Here is an 8,454-nt window from a genome sequence, read left to right on the forward strand (position 1 = left end):
GATTCCAGTGGCCAAAGAACTAGTCTGCTCCAGTCCAGCAAAATAATGTCAACTCCATTCTAAGAAGCGTGTGCGTATCCTCGAATCATGAAATTTTATAGCATTCTAATCATATTTTCTACATGTTTCTTACCCACCTCTGTTTTAGAAAATAAGATTAAACGGTAGAAGACTTCCTCCATTGGGATCGTATTCGAGGAAAATATCTTGTGGGAATTCTCTGTTTTCCAATGCTCATGTAAGTACCTGTTGTATATCACTATATTTTTACATCAGCATGTATTTTGTTAATCGACGTGAATCTAACCTTTATCTGATCTAAAATTAGTTGTAGAAAAATATTAAAGCGCCAATGTTGATTTTTGTAAGGAAAACTGCCTGGTAGTTTTGCATACTGAGCTGCATGACTTTACTATCTCATATCACGCACATTACTGAATTGTAGTGCTTCTCTGGTTGCCCGTTCATTCATTGTGTCAATGTTGCTTTCGTATTACCTTACCTGGCTGATGATAGCTGTGACATATTGTGTTAATTTGGTGTAAGCTAGTTGCCCAAACGTTCGTTGTGTCAATGTTGCTTTCCTATTATCTGACTTGGGCAATGATAGCAATGCTAGTGTGTTAATTTTGTGCAGGCTGCTGAAGATAAGAAGACAAACTCAACAACAAGGCAACCCCATTCTTTCTTTCCAATAAATCTAGGCCAGGTAATATGGCAATAACTCATGATTAATTTGTTTGGTTCCCCTCCTAATTTATGTTATGATGCAGTGGTCGAGACACTCTCCACTATCAATAATACAAGCCTGCCAAAATCGCCATCTGAATCTGTTCAGTATCCTCTATCTTGAATGCAACAGAATAAATGTATGTTTGTGAACCAATTAATGGCTGGAGCAATGATGGAAATGGTGGATGAATCAGAGGTGCAGAGTCGTGTGACGCAACAACTGATCAATGTTTTCAGAGACAGTGTAGCAAAGCAGCAAGAACTTGCCCACATGCTTATGGGCGTCATCTGTGCTGAGGTTGCAGATTCTGACGTTGTAGATGGTTAGGTTCTGCTCATTTATTTGTACTAGCATCAATCTTTGATTGCCCAGTGGATGTAACTTCCTGTAATATATGCTGGATGTGCAACGTTATTCCCTGTATGTCGTAGCTTTGCTTGATCGGTTTTGGTCCTGTGCATAATTGCTCATCGTAAAGGGCTCAAATTATCTAATTTGGCCTAAAGACATGTACGAACGTTAGTGGGCCCATTAAGTTAATGGGCCGTTACTAGGCCGAAAGTTAATGGTCGGCCCTCTTACCTCCCGGGTCATTAACAGACCAACATCGGAGCGGGCAACAGGTGGGCCCAATTGATTTCACGGGCCGTTAGTAAGTTTGGGCTACATATGGCCCAACTATACTGTAGGCCTTTAGCAGGCCGAAAGAGACAGCGGGCTTGTACTGGACCATGAAGAGCATGGGCCGCTAAGAGGCCGAAAGTCAGGTCGTATTGTAAATGGCCCAACTGTGTTGTGGGCCTTTAGTAGGCCGAAAGAGAAACCGGGCTGGTATTGGACCATGAAGGGCATGGGCCATTAAAAGGCCAAAACTAAGGTCCGACTACAAATGGCCCAACTCATTTATGGTCCATTAACAGGCCGAAAGGCACACAGGGCCGCAAATTGGCCCAACACTTAAATGGGTCGCTAAAAGGCCAAAACTCAGGTCCGACTACAAATGGCCCAACTGATTTATGGGCCGTCAACAGGCTGAAAGAGACACCGGGCCGGAAATTGGTCCAACACTTAAATGGGCCGCTAAAAGGCCGAAACTCAGGTCCGACTACAAATGGTCCATCAGATTTATGGGTCGTCAATAGGCTGAAAGACACACCGGGCCGGAAATTAGCCCAACATTTAAATGGGTCACTAAAAGGCCGAAAGATGTACATCCTGAAAATTGGCCCATCCATTGAATGGTCCGTTAACAGGCCGAAATATCATCGGGCTGATATTGAGCCCAAATATATAGCGGGCTGTTAACGGGCTCGAACTGATGATGGGCTGCAATGGTGTCAAATCTTTAACGGGCCGTTGACGGGCCGAATTGGCACATCTCGTATGGGCCGTGGGCTTAAATGGACCTAACACAAGTAGGCCTTATATGGGCCGGCCTACTAATTTTTACTAGGCCAGCCTTTTTCACTGGAATGGGCCACTGTTGGGCCGTGCCACGTGTCGACCTATCATAGGCACCTCCTGTCCAATGAGTGGATGACATCTGTCCCAACGGTGAGGCAACACGTGTTTCCTGCAGCCAATGATGATTTTACACGTAGAGAATCCCCATAGGTCCGGGCTGTTAACGGGTTATCAGATCCAAAATCGGACCCGATAGCTTAACGATGTTCCGTTATGGTGAATGCCACGTGTCAGTCACCCTTGACAAAAGCACTTCTGTGACGCGCGATTTATCGTCATGGAAGTGGACACTTCCGTGATGATAATTTTGGTAATGTCATGGAACACTTCTACGATAGCACAGGTATGACTATATTGATTCTATCATAAAATCGGCATGGATGTACATGCATGACAAAAAAACGCGACCTACTGTGACAAACACTTATCATCACGGAAGTGTATTTTTTTGTAGTGTGAGGAGGGACCTGGAGACGTTGGGGTGGGTCTTCGGCAGTAGAATTCTACTTGGAGAGGCGGATGGTTGCCACGGACGAGGAAGGGCAGTAGTCGTTGGTGTTGGATTTTTGTCCTCTCCCTTGGTAAGTGGAGATGTCTCGAAGAAAAATTGGGAGTGATGGGAGTGGCTTGGGGAGGAGGGGTTGTATATGGAAGATGCATAATGTGCCCTTTCCTTGCTGATTTTTTTTCTCAAATACGCACAAGCATGCGTATAATATATTGATAGAAGAAAGGATGAAGAGACCCATCTATGGTTCGAATACAATGCCAAAAGGCAACACACTATGCTAATCCCTAGGATTAGAACCACACGTACTACACACAAGAAAGAGAGAACTCACCTTGCCCAAACTCCAACCACAAAGGCGAAGAAGATGGTGCATCGAGCAAACATGCCATGTCACTAGCATTGCAAGCCGCAACCAAATCATAACGACGACTACATAGCTGACTGGATCAACGTACCTCCCACCACATAGCACCTAGAGGAGTCGGCAAGTGGGTGGCAAGATCTAGTTGGATCTGAAGAAGAAGACGCGAAGGATGCGCCGGTGATGGCATACAAAGCGCCCTGAGGCCCATGTCCTAAGAGGCAACCCAACCAAAACAAGACACCCCAAACTCCAGCTCCGAGGACCCCACGAACAGCCAAGGCAGCACCTTCATGAGGGTAACGACGTCGTGATGTCCCACCGCCTGTTCTGGGGAGCCGGAATAAGGGTTTCCCTCGATGTTTGAGGAGGGACATGGTCAGGGCCATGGCAGCACCCCCAAGAAGGACATGACACCCGCATGCGTCATTCCTGCCAGCAACGGCAAACTGTGTGGAGATTTCGCCCTAGACAATGACCGGAACCCAAACCCTTGAAGCCAAGATCAGGGAGCAGGTCGCCGGGTGAGTCCACCGCCATAGGAAGGAGAGATACGCTCATTAATGGAGGAGATGGGTGACACCGGGCGCCATCGGCCTCCCTGCCACAAACGATGACCACGACCAGCCGTCCTCGTTGCACGAAGCGAACTCCTGTTGGGCCATGATGCCTTGAATTACATTAGTATTTCCCCAAAGAGGAAGGGATGATGCAGCACAATGATGGTAGGTATTTCCCTCAGTGATGAGACCAAGGTTATTGAACCAGTAGGAGAACCAAGCCACACAACGTAAACAGCCCCTCCACACAAATAACAAGTACTCACAACCCGACGTGTTAAAGGGGTTGTCAATCCCTTTCGGGTAACGGTGCCTCAAATTGGCGAGAAGACGTGATTAAGTTGTGATAGATAGGATAAATAGATCGCAAATAAAATAAAGTGCAACAAGGTATTTTTGTATTTTTGGTTTAATAGATCTGAAAATAAAAGCAAAGGAAAATAGATCGCAAAGGCAAATATGATGAAAAGAGACCCGGGGGCCGTAGGTTTCACTAGTGGCTTCTCTCGAGAAAAATAGCAAATGGTGAAAAAACAATTATTGTTGGGAAATTGATAAAACTTCAAATAATCATGGCGATATCTAGGCAATGACCATTATATAGGCATCACATACAAGATTAGTAGACCGACTCCTGCCTGCATCTACTACTATTACTCCACACATCGACCGCTATCCAGCATGCATCTAGTGTATTAAGTTCATGGAAAAATGGAGTAATGCAATAAGAACGATGACATGATGTAGACAAGATCTATTTATGTAGAAATAGACCCCATCTTGTTATCCTTAATAGCAACGATAGATACGTGTCATTTCCCCTTCTGTCACTGGGATCAAGCATCGTAAGATCGAACCCATCACAAAGCACCTCTTCCCATTGCAAGATAAATAGATCAAGTTGGCCAAACAAAACCCAAATATCAGAGAAGAAATACGAGGCTATAAGCAATCATGCATATAAGAGATCAAAGACGACTCAAATAACTTTCATGGATAAAAACATAGATCTGATCATAAACTCAAAGTTCATCGGATCCCAACAAACACATGCAAAAATTCTTACATGATATGCATATCCAAGAGACCATTATATTCAGAATCAAGAGAGAGAGAGAGGAAGCCATCTAGCTACTAACTACGGACCCGTAGGTCTACAAAGAACTACTCACGCATCATCGGAGAGGCACCAATGGACATGATGAACCCCTCCGAGATGGTGTCTAGATTGGATCTGGTGTTTCTAGAACTTGCGGCGGCTGGAATTGATTTTCGTTGACTCCCCTAGGGTTTCAGGAATATTGGGGTATTTATAAAGCAAAGAGGCGGTGCGGGAGGCCACCATGGTGCGCACAACCCACCAGGGCGCGCCTGGGCCTCCAGGCGTGCCCTGGTGTCTTGTGCTCACCACGGGATGGCCCTCTGGTACTTCTTTGGCCCACTGGATGTCTTCAGGTCCAAAAAAATCCACAAAAAGTTTCGCTGCATTTGGACTCTGTTTGGTATTGATTTCCTGCAATGTAAAAACAAACAAAAAACAGCAACTGGCACTGGCACTGGGCACTATGTCAATAGGTTACTACCAAAAAATTATATAAAATGATTATAAAACGATTATAAAACATCCAAGAATGATAATATAACAGCATGGAACAATTAAAAAAATTATAGATACGTTAGAGCCGTATCAGCATCCCCAAGCTTAATTCCTACTCGTCCTCGAGTAGGTAAATGATAAAAACAGAATTTTTGATGTGGAATGCTGCCTAACATGTTCATCACATATTCTTTTCTTTGTAGCATGGACATTTGGACTTTTATATGGTTCAAAGCAATAGTCTTGTTTTGACATGATGACTTTAATACTCAAGCATACCAACAAGCAACCATGTCTTTCAAAATATCAACACTAAAGCAAGTTATCCCTAGCCCATTATGCTCAATCATTGATCCATTCATGAAACACACTCGAATATTAGCTACACCCAATGCTCAAATACGATCATAGTGCCCCTTAGTTGGTGCTTTATAAGAGAAGATGGAGACTCAAATTCAAAATAAAAATTGCATAAGGTAAAATAAAGTCCCTTCGCAGAGGGGAGTAGGCATTTGTAGAGGTGCTAGAGCTCAAAGCAAAAATTGAGAGATAAAAACATTTTGGGAGGCATACTTTTCCCACCAACGAAAACGACTTAGAGCTCCCAACACTTTCCATGCTAGATACATCATAGGCGGTTCCCAAATAGAAAATAAAGTTTATTCCTTTTTCCACCATTACTTTCACTTTCCATGGCTTGTCCGTATCCATGGGTGCCCTCCATACCAACGCTTTCCAAGGAATTTATTATTTGACAACATAAAGTAAATTCATTTTTTCATTTCGGGACTGGGCATCCCTAATACCTTTGTCGTACTCTTGTGCAATGACAAGTGAATAAACACTTATCGTGAGAATAACACATCTAGCATGGAAAATATCGGCCACCCCTCACCGCCTCGCGAGCGGCACGAGCACACAAAAGAGAAATTTATTTTGAAAATTAGAGATGGCACATGCAAATTTGCTTAGAATGGCATGGAAATACCGCATATAGGTAGGTATAGTGGACTCATATGGCAAAATTGGTTTAAAGGGTTTTGGATGCACAAGTAGTGATCATACTTAGTGCAAATGAAGGCTAGCAAAAAGATTGAGAAGCGCCCAACCAAGAAACAAAAAATCTCATACCCAAGCATTAAGCATAAGTAACACCGAATAATGCACCATAAGTAGGACGTAAATTTTATTGCATAATTCTTGACTTTTGTGCTTTCATAGGGAATCACAAACCTTAACACCAATATTCTTACTAAAGCACAATTACTCATCAACATGACTCACATATCATATCATCATATCTCAAAACCATTACTAAGAATCAAGTTTATTTTGTCCAATGATCTTCATGAAAGTTTTTATTATATCCTCCTTGGATATCTATCACTTTGGGACTATTTTCATGTGTTGCTCTTAATAAGCTCAAACAAATTTAAGTGAAGAACATGAGCATAATATTTCTTTCTCTCAAAATAATCTAAGTGAAGCAAGAGAGAATTTCTTAAAAAATTTACTAACTCCCAAATAAATCTAAGTGAAGCATGAGAGCATTTCTTCAAAAATAACAAAGCACACCATGCTCAAAAAGATATAAGTGAAGCACTAGAGCAATTCCAAGGCTCTAAAAATTTAAGTGAAGCATAGGAGCAAGCATAGCATAATTTTTGGCTCTCTCAAAAAGGTGTGTCCAGCAAGGATTCAAGACTTAAAACACAAAGCAAAACAAGCAAAGACTCATATCATACAAGACGCTCCAAGCAAAACTCATAATATGTGACGAATAAAAATATAGTTCCAAGTAAAATACCGATGGTTGTTAGAAGAAAGAGGGGATGCCACTCGGGGGCATCCCCAAGCTTAGTTGCTTGCTACTTCTTGAATATTATCTTGGGGTGCCTCGGGCATCCCCAAGCTTAGCCTTTTGCTAATCCTTATTCCTTCATCCATCGTAAAATCACCCAAAACTTGAAAACTTCAATCACACAAAACTCAACAAAACCTTCGTGAGATCCGTTAGTATAAGAAAGCAAACCACTACTATAAGTACTGTTGCAAACCCATTCATATTTTATTTTTGCATTATATCTAATGTATTCCAACTTTTCTATGGCAAAAACTCTTCAAATAAAACCATAGAATCATCAAAACAAGCACATAACACAGAGAAAACCAAATCAGTCAAAAAATAGAATAGTCTATAGAAATCTGACTACTTCGGATACTTCTGTAACTCCAAAAATTCTGAAAATTAGGACGACATGAATAATTTGTTTATTAATATTCTTAAAAAATAATCAACTCAAAAGCACTCTTCTGATAAAAATGAAAAATATTTTCATGAGTGCAAAAGTTTCTGTGTTTAGCAAGATTAAATCAATTCTCACCCCAAATTATCCTCAACGCCTTTCTTGGCACAAACACTAATTTAAACCACAAAAACACATCTAACCAGAGGCATAATTGGGTATTTTATTGAAAACAACAAGAGAACCAAAAAGAAAAAAGATACAAGTTGGGTTGCCTCCCAACAAGCGCTATCGTTTTACACCCCTAGCTAGGCATAACATGTAGGATCTAAGTTTTGTCATCCATGATCTTTGCCACTTTAGTAAGGGTCTTTTCAAATCCAGGAGGCTCTTTGCGCTTCCCTAAATTTTCTGGGAAAGAAACCATCTTGAGATCTAAAATATCCAAATGTTTATTGCAAAGGTTAATCAAAGTGTTCATCCAGTTGATGCTACCATTGAGATGTTTAAGAGGTTCATTATATTTTTGCAACTCGACCATATGTTTATGCAAATCACCATGGTTGTCTAAAATTTGAGCTCCCTCTAGGGTGAAATAAAACCCTTTCTTTTTTGGTGGAACCCCCAAAATTCCTTCTAAGATTTCATAGGCAGCATTGACATCAAGCTCAATAAAATTCCCTTTTGCAACAAAATCTAAAAGTTGTCTATAATGCCAAGCCAATCCCACATAAAAATTTCTAAGCAAATTTTTTTGCATATCCCTTTAAATTACAAACACGATAGAACTCCATTAGCCCATACCAAGCATCTTTCAAATTTTCTCCTTGTCTTGGTTTGAAGTATAAGACTTCAAAATCTGGTTACAAAGGAGGAGCGTTCAAACTAGCCATTGTGACGAGAGAAAGAGAACAAGAATAGATCTGACAAGAAAACGGTGAACGAAAAAGAGGGCGAATAAAATGGCAAATTTTTGTGAAGT

The sequence above is a fragment of the Triticum aestivum genome, chromosome 2A (genome assembly GCF_018294505.1).
Source record: "Triticum aestivum cultivar Chinese Spring chromosome 2A, IWGSC CS RefSeq v2.1, whole genome shotgun sequence".
Taxonomy (NCBI): Eukaryota; Viridiplantae; Streptophyta; class Magnoliopsida; order Poales; family Poaceae; genus Triticum; species Triticum aestivum.